The 12,430-nt window shown below is 44.0% G+C and overlaps 1 protein-coding gene across 1 annotated transcript in view; it reads left to right on the plus strand.

Moving 5' to 3' along the window:
* The first annotated feature begins 444 nt into the window (after positions 1-444).
* LOC143983701 (uncharacterized) overlaps positions 445-12,430 on the plus strand; it is an 89,230-nt gene continuing 77,244 nt past the window's right edge. The window contains exon 1 of the mRNA XM_077483705.1: positions 445-590. The gene's annotated coding sequence lies outside the window, so the exon portion shown is untranslated. The remainder of the gene's footprint in view (positions 591-12,430) is intronic.

Consider the following 12,430-nt stretch of genomic DNA (forward strand, 5'->3'; position numbering starts at 1 on the left):
TGCCTTCACTTGTGGCACACCCAGTGCGCCTGCGCTGTTGTCTACGGCGCGCATGTGCCGTAGACAGTGGTGCCCTATTTTTGGAAATTATCTCCTTAACAGTGTAGGTTAAGAAGATATTTCATGGACCTACAGGTAAGCCTTTATCTAGACTTACCTGTAGGTCAAAGTGGTTTGTAAAGGTTTACAACCAATTTAATGTGCTAAGGGAAGGGGGCCAGGGTGCAACTTTTTATCCCCTCTTACATATAAAAATATTTGATCTGATATGCAGTAATACCTTTCAATTATGGGTCTTGAAGTTGGCCTTAACCACTGATTCTACATGCAGCAGGACAACCTGCTTCCTGTTTTTTGTGGCTTGTATGTTTCATTTTCAGAATAATGAAGCTGGGAATTTCCCCGTACTGCATAGCCAATACCGTTACATTACAGGAACAAAAACATATGCACTGCTCTTCAGTGTATTCAGAAAAACTTCTGAAAAGGCTTTTGCTTAGGATTCTTTTAACCCTATTGAATAGCCGTGTGCTGCTGTGTAGTTGTACTGGAGGTTGAATGTTCACTGAAGTATTTCTGACAGGTTAGAGGTAAGTGCTTCTAGTAACCACTATATATATGCAACATACTTCAAAGTATAAACAACAAACCTCTCTAGTTATAGTATCATAAGTAGGACAGAATGGTATTTCTTGCATTTGGATGAGGAACTGACAGGTCTGAGCGTTTTATGTGTAAGTTCAATTATATAAACGACTGTACTTTGCTATGACTCAAAAGAACCCTGTTCAGTAAAGGAATGCTTGCTCTTCTATTCTGAGAAACGTTTGCACATGCGTATACACAAGTGTGGGCTCTGCATGGAAGGGTTGTTTTATAATGTACTTAATTAATTAATTAGTTCTTCACAATCTTGTTAAATTGGCAGGATTGTGAGACAATGCTGAGTACCAAACAAATCAGAATAAAATACAACTATCAGGGAAAATTTATTTAAAAAAAATCTGTTTTTCGGAAATGCAGAATGGCGAAAAAGAAGCCTATTTGTACCACGTGCCATTTAAGCAGTATTTTTATTGTTTGAAAACGTCTACCTTGCTTGTTTATACTGCTGAGTGTCACTTTGAGCCCATCACCTGTTTACATCATCAGTACCTACTAATTACTGGGTCTTTTTTATATGATTGCCAAATCAGGAGATTCCAGCGGTAGAACCTCTGCACAGCAAAGGTTAGTCTTTGATACAGAGGATCCTAGCACAAGAGAATTAATATACAAAGGTTAGGTTTATGTAAGGGGGAGTTGTTTTTAGGATTACAGAGAGCCTTAAGGCCCATACACAGAATAAGAAGATTGGAAGAAAATGTTCGTACAACAAACGATCGGCCGATTATCTCATTGTCAGTATAGTGTTTTCGACAGCCGATTCCGACTTTTCGGACGCCAAAAACTGAAGGTGCAGGCTGGAAAAATTTTATCGTAAGAGAACACAACGTCCATTTTTCGTTTAATCAGTACAGTTTTCGTCCGATTAAAAAAACATTAGAACAAGGCTACGTGTCCTCGGAAAACCAAAGGATACATTGCAATACAATTCAACACATTACATCACTTTCGAAGTTGTATATTGTCATACAAGAATTTTAGTTGAGTAACCTCTTCATTTTTCATATGAGACTAGCATGCAACAGAAAACAGACGATCATTCGTCTGATATTCTCATCATGTGTACAAGGCTTTAGAGTGAGGGTTAGTATTGGGGTTACAGGATGGGCTAGGTTTAGGTTTACAGCAAAGGTTAGTGTAAGGGCTGGTGTTAGGGTCACAGAAAGGGTTAGCATTATGATTACAGGGAGGGATAGTGTTAGCGTTACATGGGTGGCTAGTGTTAGGGTTACAGGGCAGGCTAGTGTTAGGGTTAAAATGAGCCACTGTAAAGCCCCGTACATGATCGGATTTTCCGACAACAAAACAGGTTCCACGTGGTTTCCTCTGTGAAATACAGTGCAAGCCTTGAGACCGGGTTCACACTGATGTGGTGCAAGACACTGTATGTAATTCACACAAGAATCGCAGCACATTTGTGTGCCAATTATATGCGGTATCTCTGGGGTGTAATTTTAGCCATGGATTTGTATGCCTCATTTCACACCAAACTGGTGCAGGACCCTTTTTTTGTCTACACTGATCACTTGAGTGTTCAAAACCCATGCAATCCGATTCTGCAAATCGTTCTGTGTTTTGCAAACCGATTGTGGGGTGCTGTTAACTTAACATACGCTTTGCAATCAATTTGCATGGACGAATTGCGCATTCACAATCTTATGTCCTGTACAGACGATCGGGCTTTCTGACAATAGAACCGTGGATTTTTGTTCGAAAGATGTTGGCTCAAACTTGTCTTGCATACACACGGTCACACAAATGTTTGCCAAAAATTCCGAACATGAGAATGCAGTGACGTACAAGACATACGACGAGCCGAGAAAAGGGAAGTTCAATAGCCAGTGTGGCTCCTTCTGCTTGATTTCGAGCATGTGTGAACTATTGTCCGACGGACTTGTGTACACATGATCGACTTTCTGACAACAAGTTTTGTATGTATATATATAAAATTAATTGTGTTTTATAGTTGGCCCCCCCACTTTTGTCCCTCTCCCCCCATGTGCCGACCCAAATATGAAAGCTGGAGAAGCCACTGGAAGGGATTAACACTAGGGGGCAATCAAGGGGTTAACTACGTTCCCTGGGTGTTTTCTAACTGTGTGGGGGATGGGCTTACTGAGACATGCTGTCCCCTGTCAGAACGGGGGATCCGCCTTGTTTACATAGATCCCCGTTCTGCCTCTCTGTATCTCAGATGGGCGGTGGACATCGAGTCCTCGGGACCCCCGCGCATGCACCCACTGTATCTCATGCACGGACTGACGTACAGCTACGTTAGTTGGAGCAGCCAGGCCGCTGTGTATATGTGTGGTGGGCAGTTGGAATGTGGTTAAACAATGATGTTTTGAAGAGTGCTGCAGAACAAAATCAGATTGACACTTGCATCGAAAAAGGAACAATTTGGTTGTTTCAGAGCCATAAAAACAGTTCTGCTTACTATTAGGGCTCGTTTACACATATATATATAGGAGTCTATGACAAAGCTAGCTTACAGAACCTAAAGCTTTTGAAGGGCTTTTAGTCAGTGTTAGCTTCACTTTCTTTTGGAGGTATTGCAGGAATGCAATATCCCAGGCTGCACAGGGAAACCAAACAAGCGAACTGGAAAGACGTCATCAGCAGTTAATTTTGGTTCATGTTTATATATTCTGAAAGATCCCGCGTGCAGTGTGGAGCAGCAGTAAGGTGAGTGGGGTTTTATTATGTAGCGGCATCCCCGACCTTCAAAGGCCTAATGGTGACCTCCAGAATCAGGGATTGCTGACATCCTTCCTTGTAGTGTGGGTTATTAGGCATGGTGGGTGTATTGCAAGTTGGAAACATGGGCTCCAGTCACTCTTTGGAATGTAAAAAAAAGAGATTTATTGTCTCTGAAACAGAATTGGGGGAGAAAGGGTTAGGGCAAGGACACCCTTAGGCAGAAGCAATAGTAATTGGCAGACTCTGAGACAAAATAATAGGCAGACAGCAATACAGGTAGAAGGCCTTTAAAGTGGTTGTAAACCCACTACAAAAAAATAAAAATAAAAAAACCTGCAAGACAAAGGCATAATGAGCTAGTATGCATAGTATACTAGCTCATTATGAAATACTCACCTTAGATCGAAGCCCCCACTGCGGTCCCTGCACACTGCTCCGGCCGGCGCATCGCTCCCAGAGTTATTTCCAGATATCGCGGGTTCTGGTGCTGTGATGACATCACTCCTGCGCATACACATCAGCTGAAGCAACTACACAAACAAGCTGTTGCTTCAGTGCGCATGTGCCAATAACGTAGACACATGCTGATACAGGGGATATATTCTAAACCATGCAGGTTTAGGAGATATCCACGGTAGCTACAGGCAAGCCTTATTATAGGCTTACCTGTAGTAAAAAGTGGATTCTAAGGGTTTACAACCACTTTAAGCTGGATGCAGCAACTGTGTTTGTAGAACTGCTGTCTCCTATGACACCTGAACTTTTAACATTGAATAGATATCCATACATGTAGCTCACAGTAACCCCTTATTCCGCGTACACACGAGCGGACTTTTCAACGTCCAAAGTCCGACGGACTGAGTCCGTCAGACTATTCGATCGTGTGTGGGCTGCAACGGACTTTTGACTCGCCAAAGTCCGAAGGACTTTAGAATATGGAACATGCTTCAAATTTTCCCGACGGAACTCCGCCGGACCCGGGTCCCTTCGAAAACTCCGCTCGTGTGTATGCTATTCCGACGGACTAAAACCGATGCTAGGGCAGCTATTGGCTACTGGCTATGAACTTCCGTATTCGAATCCAGTCGTACGTCATCACGTTCAAATCCGTCGGAGTTTAGTGTGATTGTGTGTGGCCAAGTCCGCTCCGCCGAAAAGTCCGTCAGAACTCCGTCGGAACTCCGGCAGAACTCCGACGGAACTCCTTCGGAAGTCTGTCGGACATAAGTCCTCTCGTGTGTACGGGGCTTTATAGATCTTTTCTCACATCTCACAATATCCTACTGTAGATCTTCACTCACTGAGCTCCTGGTCTCTCACTAGACTTCAAGATCCCAATCGTCACTGGATGCCCTGAGCTCTTTCACAGCTAACCCACTGTAAACTCCTCAAGCTTCACCCCCACTAACCCGCTGGGTTCCTGGCTTGGCACTCTGATTAAGCTTTCCCACTTCTTCACCATACCCAGCTGATGAAAAGGCTGCTTTATTACTCCTTCAGACTTCCATACACTGGCCTCTGATAACAGAAATGTTTGTCTCTTGCTGGCGACTATTCCTCCTTTTAGCTCTGGTCTTACTCATCACTTACCCCTGGCGACAGGAGTGGTTGTCCCTTGTGGCAACTGCTTCTCCCTCACTGTTGGCAATGATCCAGCTCCCTTTGCTCTGTATTGGAAATCCATGACCGACCGGAAGTGTTCGGCTGATGGTACACATGGAAGTTCCGGTCGTTGGAACGCATGATTAGACCGGAAGGCCCACATCAGGGGGACATACGTCACTTCCGTGGGGATTGTGCCGCTATTTCGGGCGGACGTCTCAGTATTAAAGCGTTTTTTAGCGGGATACATATATGTTACCTTTGGGAGGAATGTTCAACATTCCGGTGGATGGTTTATTGTTATTGGGATATAAGGGGGATATATAATTTATTGCTCTCCGTTTTTTAAGTTGTTTCCGGCCGCTGAAACGCACGTTGAACCAGAAGTTCCGGGTATTGGAACGCATGGCGGACTGGAAGTTTCGCATTTGGTTTATCCTACCTTTTTATGTGTTGGAACGCACGCTAATCATGGCGGGAACACACATTATGAAATGGCGGTTTCCTTCACATTTTGAAGACAACACCTGCAAAAGGTTAATCTTTTCAATTGGTTATTTTCCTTTAAGATTCTTATATATAGCTCTCTCTCTATTGTCACGGTCATGCCCCTGAGGACGCACGTTTGTGACGAAACGTCGGGCGAATGAGAGACTTGTGACACTAGAAGGAGCACGGGAGTGGTTTCTATCCTTATTGTTGGATGCTGCTAATATTTTTGATGCTGTTTTTACCTTATCTGAAATGTGAGTTTAAAATCTTTTTATTAAAGAGTGATTGACTTATCATGGAGTCTGCGCAATGAAACCATTCTGTTTATATTTTTTATGTGGCCATTGGGGAAACAAATTTTTCTGAGAACGCTTTTTGAGGAGGTCTTGAGAAGCACAGAATTAAGTGAGGAGGGAAAAAGATTTTCCTTTATGCCCTTTGGACGGTTCCCTCTAAGTGGATCAATCATGTTGTGATAAGGAGAAGTCTGGAAATACGATCTTTTACAATTTAATCCTACATGCATTTGATATGCAGACTGACGATAAGAGTCAGTAATATCGGGTGTTGGTGGTGGTTCCCTTTGTTCCTCGTATGAATTTAAAGACAACGATTTTGTCTAGATCATTTTCCTGGAATCCGTTCATTAATAATTTGAACTTTACATTTATTACTTTTTAAAGCGCTATATCATAATTTATTTCCAGCCTGAAGCCCCAACCCCACGCTGCCTCTCTCAAACCTGGATAGGCCTCAGACAGGCTACCAGCCAGTTGCTCCCAGGATAGGCCTCAGGCTTCTGGCCTAGAAGCCCGGAGCCTTGTGACACACGTCCACCCAGACAGTCATCCAGGTGGCACAGGACATTGATCACCTGACTCCTCCCGAATAAATAGGCGCTCCCAGCAGGCCAAGGGACCAAAGAGACCCCTGCCAATTGGCTGAGTCAACCTGTTCACTCCTAGTCTGGATTCACTATGCCCTTATCATTCTACTGCCACAGGCAACAATGCCACTTAGTGAAGGAAGAGAATGGTGCATAAAATCCAGTGTTAGGGAAAAAGCTAGTGAATCATTTATCAATCAGCCAGGCTAGTTACCACCTAGCAAGCCAAATTTGTTAGAAACCCTGCCTACTATCAGGGTGCTACAATTATAAGAACTGCTTTGCCATTACCTTATTATATGAATTGTATAATGCCATATCTTCTCAATAAAGACCCACTTTGTTTGTTAAAAAAAACTAAAAGCAAGAGTAGAATAACTAGCAGACTGCACACATGGTGTGCGACATGGGAACACTATAGCAGAAGTTGAGTGGGACATAAGAGAGAGGACTGAACAGCAGAGGATCAGCAGAGATGGGGGACCAGATCTGGAGAAACTAGCAATGTCAAATTTGGTGCGCAGCTTTGGAACAATATGGCGGGAGGTGAGCGGGGCTGGAGAGAGAGGAGGATCAGCAAATCAGAGGATTAGCAGAGCTGGGAGTTACTACTGAGCAGAGGATCAGCAAAGTTAGGGGTACTACTGAGTGGTGCATCAGCAGAGCTGGAGATACTACTGAGCAGAGGATTTGCTGAATGAGGGTGCTAATAAGCTGGGGATGTACTGAACAGGGGTAATAATGAGCTGGGGATCTGCTTAGTGTGGTTACTACTGAGCCAGGGTTCTACTGGGCCCCTTTAAAATAAAATAAAGATCCTGTTCCTTTAAAGCATTATATACAGCACAGTGCTTGTGCTGTGCCATTTTGCCCCCTGTATCACCTGTAAAACCTGGCTGATCCTGCCAGTTTCTACCCTCCCCTCTCTGCAATGACTCTGATATATCAGAGCTGCTGAACTCTGACACCAGAGTCAGTGTATGTGTCTCCGTCATCCGCAGCTCTGCTCTGTGACTCCTGTGTCCACGCCTCCATCCTCTCCACCCTCCCCTCTCTGACTGTCTGCTCCGTGTCCACGCTGCATCCTCCCATGCTGCTGCTCAAATTAGGATTAACTTTACATTATCCTCTTTGTTGATTAATCGAATGTCCCCCTGTGACTGTGCTTTATTAAAAATGCAGCTATATACCTTGTTTATCTAGCACCGATTGGCAATCACATGACATGCCACCTCTCTCTTCTCTCACATGGCAGACGCAGCGGGTGGGCTGAGAGAAGAGAGAGGCGGCATGTCACATTATCGCCGTTCTTTGTTTAGTAAACAAGGTATATACAGTGGTGTGAAAAAGTGTTTGCCCCCTTCCTCATTTCCTGTTCCTTTGCATGTTTGTCACACTTAAGTGTTTCGGAACATCAAACCAATTTAAACAATAGTCAAGGACAACACAAGTAAACACAAAATGCAATTTGTAAATGAAGGTGTTTATTATTAAAGGTGAAAAAAAATCCAAACCATCATGGCCCTGTGTGAAAAAGTGATTGCCCCTAAACCTAATAACTGGTTGGGCCACCCTTAGCAGCAACAACTGCAACCAAGCGTTTGCAATAACGTGCAATGAGGCTTTTACAGCGTCCTGGAGGAATTTTGGCCCACTCATCTTTGCAGAATTGTCCTAATTCAGTTACATTAGAGGGTTTTCGAGCATGAACTGCCTTTTTAAGGTCATACCACAACATCTCAATAGGATTCAGGTCAGGACTTTGGCTAGGCCACTCCAAAGTCTTCATTTTGTTTTTCTTCAGCCATTCGGTGGTGGACTTGCTGGTGTGTTTAGGATCATTGTCCTGCTGCAGAACCCAAGTTCGTTTCAGCTTGAGTACACGAACAGATGGTCGGACATTCTCCTTCAGGATCTCTTGGTAGACAGCAGAATTCATAGTTCCTTTTATCACGACAAGTCTTCCAGGTCCTGAAGCAGCAAAACAGCCCCAGACCATCACACTACCACCACCATATTTTACTGTTGGTATAATGTTCTTTTTATGAAATGCAGTGTTCCTTCTACGCCAGATATACTTGGACACACACCTTCCAAAGAGTTCCACTTTTGTCTCATCGGTCCACAGAATGTTGTCCCAAAAGTCTTGGGGATCATCAAGATGTGTTGTGGAGAAATTGAGATGAGCTTTGATGTTCTTTTTGCTCAGCAGTGGTTTTCTCCTTGGAACTCTGCCATGCAGGCCATTTTTGCCCAGTCTTTTCCTGATGGTGGGGCATGAACGCTGACCTTAACTGAGGCAAGTGAGGCCTGCAGTTCCTTGGACGTTGTTGTGGGGTCTTTTGTGACCTCTTGGATGAGTCGTCGCTGCGCTCTTGGGGTAATTTTGGGTGGCCGGCCACTCCTGGGAAGGTTCACCACTGTTCCATGTCTTCGCCATTTGTGGATAATGGCTCTCACTGTGGTTCGCTGGATTCCCAAAGCTTTGGAAATGGCTTTATAACCCTTTCCAGACTGATAGATCTCAATTACTTTCTTTCTCAATTGTTCCTGAATTTCTTTGGGTCTCGGCATGATGTGTAGCTTTTAAGGATCTTCTGGTGGACCTTACTGTGTCAAGCAGCTCCTATTTAAGTGATGCCTTGATTGTGAACAGGTGTGGCAATAATCAGGCCTGGGTGTGGCTAGAGAAAGTGAACTCAGGTGTGGACAACCACAGTTATAGTATGTTTTAACAAGGGGGGCAATCACTTTTTCACACAGGGCCATGATAGTTTGGATTTTTTTTCACCTTTAATAATAAACACCTTCATTTACAAATTGCATTTTGTGTTTACTTGTGTTGTCCTTGACTATTGTTTAAATTGGTTTGATGTTCCGAAACACTTAAGTGTGACAAACATGCAAAGGAACAGGAAATGAGGAAGGGGGCAAACACTTTTTCACACCACTGTAGATATAGATTCATTTTTAATAAAGCACAGTTACAGGGGGAAATTAGATTTATCAACAAAGAGGATAATGTAAAATTAACCCTGTGGGTTAGCAAACACTTTAAAGCTTCAAAAAAGCATTGCTGAAGCATTGCTGAAGAATTACTGAAGCAACACAGAAGCATCAAAAACGTGTCAAAAAATTGTTCATGTTATATTTTGGTTATATGGTATTTTTTTTATTCTGTAGTGCTTTACGGCGTACAGTAGACATACAGTACATACACCTTAACAATATAGGACATCTGCAAGGATTAAAAATTCAGTTCTGGGAGGCGTGGCTTAGCGTATGGCGGTGTAGTGTGTGAGTGCTGACTCTCCCCCTCCAGCGTCCTGTTAAGAAGCTGATGGCAGCCCGCAGCAGTGAGGACCGTTGATCGCTGATTCCCTGCCGTGTCCCTGCTGAGCTCTCCTGTCTTTACACAGCGCTCGTTGATAACCCCGCCGGACTCGCTGGGCATCCGTGCTGAGCCGTGCTGCGTTGTGTTGTACCGCCTCCCCCCCCTGCTGGGAATCAATCTGGTCGGTGCGGTGAGTGGACGGGCGGTTCGGCGGTGCGGCAGAGTGTGTGACAGAGGAGGGAGTGGAGGAGATGGAGGAGCAGATGTGAGAGAGAGCGGAGGCGAAGGCGGACGTGAGTGTCATTGTGAGAAGTCAGCCCTAGGAGCAACAGGGCTGTTAGTGCTGCTGGTGTTCCGTCTTTCTGCCTTTCTGCCTAGATCCATCCTATCCCTCCCCATTCATTCAAGCCCATTGTAAAGATAGGAGCCTTGGGAGAATTAAGTGAAAGCAAGTTGGCTGCTGGAATCTGCTGGTCTGGAGGTATAGAATTGGAAGAAAGTATACAGCATATGGAGAGGTGAGCCTATATATAACTGTTGGAGAGTGCTGAATTTACACTATCCCATAGACTGAGTTAAGACTGTTAAAGAAATCCATGGTGAAGCCTGTGCTAAATAATAGTTGGAGAGTGCTATATCTATACTATCCTATTACAGGGTTGATATTGATACTGATAGAGATATATAGGGCATTGCCTCTTTCCTTTTTCTAAATCTGGACTTTGTCTCCTCACCGGGGATGAAAAAAAGAGGAAAAAACTGCGCAAAAGGAGTTATCCCAACAGGAGATTAGAGGTTTTTTTCCGAATACTCGAGCAGCAACAGCTCGGGCGTCCACATTAGAGACAAGGGAGACAGCTGGTATTGAGATCCCAATGGCAGCACCCCGGATGAGTCTCCCATTATCACCAGATGCAGCATTGGACATAAATCAGGCCCGGGCAAGATCTGAAACGGGGTCAGAGGCAGGATGTTGGGGAATAACAGGGGAATCCTCAGGCGGTATGGATTTAAGATCAGTGATGCAAGCCCTACCAACTCACCAAGAAATAGAGGCCCTGAGAACAATTATGCAGGCTCTTCCAACGCGCCAAGAAATGGAAGCCCTGGTGTCCCGATTGGAGGAGGGACACAGAAGGGAAATGCAGGCAATACGTTCAGAGGTTCAGGCTTTAACAGAAAGGGTAAATGTGGAAACATCAGCCTTCAATAGTATAGAGGAAAGGGTGTCTAAATTAGAAAGTGAGCAGATAGCACAGACGTGCATCACACAACTAAAATTTGAAGCGGCTGAAGACCGAAGCAGGAGAAACAATCTCAGATTTAGAGGCATCCTCGAAAGTATTGAGGAGGAACATCTACATAGGACCGTGATCTCTATCTGCCATAACCTGGGGGTTAATATGGCCCCAGGTGAAATTGAATTTGACAGACTTCACAGAGCTCTAGGCCCACGCTCTATAGACTTATCCAGACCGAGAGATGTAATCGGATGTCTACATAGATACGCTCACAGGGAGATGATTAGTCGGAAAGCATGGGATGTAGGCCCGATAGCTTATGAGGGTGCCAAGATCAGTATTCTACCGGACTTATCAAAAGCTACTTTACAGCGGAGGGCTCAACTGCGGCCAATACTGGAGAAAATAAAATCTTCGGGGAGCACTTACCGATGGGGATACCCAATCTCCCTGACGGTTAAAAGGGGAGGGGCTTCTTTTGTGCTTTCATCTCCACAGGATTTACCGGCTTTATTTTCCTTTTTGGAAACTGATGGGTGCGAGGTGCAGGATTGGCTCCAGCCTATAAAGAAAAGACGTGTAAAAGAGGGGGCTTTAAGGATTGGTGGGGAAAAAGTCCTGATGGGAAGTAAAGAAGCAACTGCACAGCAAATAGCTGATGCGGGCTCTTTCCCCTAAATTTCTTGGTCAAAGTGTTATAAGAGAATAAGGCTTAGGCATATATATGGGGTGATATTTTCCCTATTGTTAAGGGTCAAGGTATAGTACGACCCTGGATAATTTACTTTACTTCATATGAATTATATATAGGACGATATAAAATAACATGCATATGAATGCCATGTTACCCCTCCCCCCCCCTATTTTTTTTTGGGATAGACACAAACATTAGTTAATAAAATAAAACTTGGGTGTTTTTTACACAATAAAATATGGAGAATTGATATCACTGATTTAGAGTTCACAGGTATTTGGTCTAATATAGGATTCAGGGGGTAAAAGGGTGGGGGTGGGAGGGGTGGGGATTAAGGAGGGTAGGTGGGCGGATGGGGGGTGATATAAAGATTATAACTACAATATACACTAAAAAGTACACACTAAAAATATACACTTATTGTTGGGTTAAGGGGATAAGGATTAGGAGAACCTGATAGAAATGAAAAGATAAAAAAATATATATATTTTTTTGGGGTTGGGGAGAGAAAAGGGGTTCTGTCCCTAAATAGTAGGGTATGGTTGATGGTCTGGGGGACTATAGATGGACCTGGATGGGAATACATGGTAAGGGTATGGGAGAATTATATATATTGTGGGTTGTACAGTATTGAATAAAGGGAGAGGGAATTGATGAGAAAAAACTGGATTAAATTACTGAAGTTGCGGGAATGGATGTGAATATAAAGGGACTATCTGGAGGGGGAGTAGCACTGCATGTGCTCTGTATTTGCTAGCTACCCTCCCATACCTTACACCTACGGGAAACTGAGAACCCATAGGTAGGTGTGGGGG

The sequence above is a fragment of the Lithobates pipiens genome, unplaced genomic scaffold (assembly GCF_037356315.1).
Source record: "Lithobates pipiens isolate NorthernLeopardFrog02 unplaced genomic scaffold, aLitPip1_a1.2 Scaffold_16, whole genome shotgun sequence".
Taxonomy (NCBI): domain Eukaryota; kingdom Metazoa; phylum Chordata; class Amphibia; order Anura; family Ranidae; genus Lithobates; species Lithobates pipiens.